The sequence below is a fragment of the Phocoena phocoena genome, chromosome 11 (genome assembly GCF_963924675.1).
Source record: "Phocoena phocoena chromosome 11, mPhoPho1.1, whole genome shotgun sequence".
NCBI lineage: Eukaryota > Metazoa > Chordata > Mammalia > Artiodactyla > Phocoenidae > Phocoena > Phocoena phocoena.
Genome location: NC_089229.1, coordinates 32,893,440 through 32,894,560, shown reverse-complemented (window position 1 = coordinate 32,894,560; position 1,121 = coordinate 32,893,440). Strand labels below are relative to the sequence as shown.

The window sequence follows — 1,121 nt, the reverse complement described above, 5'->3', positions numbered from 1 at the left end:
ATAAAAGAATAAATTCAGGATAAAATTAGAAAATTTTAAATCATGTTCGTAGGAAATATTCAAATTAAAGCACACAGAGGCAAAAAAGAAAAGTACAGAAAAAATATAAATATTAAGGTCTAACCTATGTCTAATTGAAGCCCCATAAAATATGATGTCCTATAATAATGAGGCAGTAGGAATATTTTAAAAAGCTAGTAGCTTTTTTTAAAAAAGATTAAAATATTAACCTATAGATTCAAGGAGACTGTGATCTCTAGCAAGGTAAATAAATATAAAGAATAGCACACAATAGCACCTTACAGTAAACTGTGAAGAAAAACATAGAAACTAAGCAATTTTAAAAGGAGAAAGAGGAAGGGAAAGAAAAAATATCATCTTCAAAAGAATAACAAAAATACAAATGATTTCTCAACAGAAACAATGGAAGTCAGTAATTGAATATTATTTGCCAATGTGTATTTTAAGGATATTTTTGCTTCTATCTTCATTCATTCTCATGTTTTTATGTGCCATCTAAATCTTGTTGAGTGCTCGCTTCGGCAGCACATATACTAAAATTGGAACGATACAGAGAAGATTAGCATGGCCCCTGCGCAAGGATGACACGCAAATTCGTGAAGCGTTCCATATTTTAAAAAAAAAGAAAAAAAAAAAAAAAAATCTTGTTGAAAAGTATTTCAGCTGAGATCTCACTCTGGAGTATCATGGTGCATGTCCCCACAAGCAATTCAATCTCATACCTCTGGTCCTGAACTCAGTTCATTCTCCCTATTTTCAAATACTAGATGAGTTGCTTATGCTTTGGTTTCCCTCATTATATGTGCTAATCATACCCTGCCCTTTTTTGTCATAGCACTTTTACCTATGTGTGGGACTACAAGATATATAATTCCCTCTCTCACTGGAATAGAAGATCATAAACTCAAGATTGATTACTGTTGTGGGTTACATTATATCCCTATATCTTAGCACAGTGTCTGTTGCACTATTGGTTGTCAATAAATATTTAAGGAATAAATTAATTAATACTTCTTTGCTTCTACATCTATTCTTACAATAAGCTCCTGTTACCTAAATTAATCTGGATCTGTGACTTTCTTGCGATAGGAAAAGCCTAA

At 31.8% G+C, this 1,121-nt stretch overlaps 1 non-coding gene across 1 annotated transcript; it reads left to right on the top strand.

The window, feature by feature from the left end:
- Positions 1–530: 530 nt before the first annotated feature.
- Positions 531–637, top strand: LOC136131666 (U6 spliceosomal RNA). Its single transcript, XR_010656396.1, has one exon. It is a non-coding gene; the product is annotated as a U6 spliceosomal RNA (small nuclear RNA).
- Positions 638–1,121: the final 484 nt, after the last annotated feature.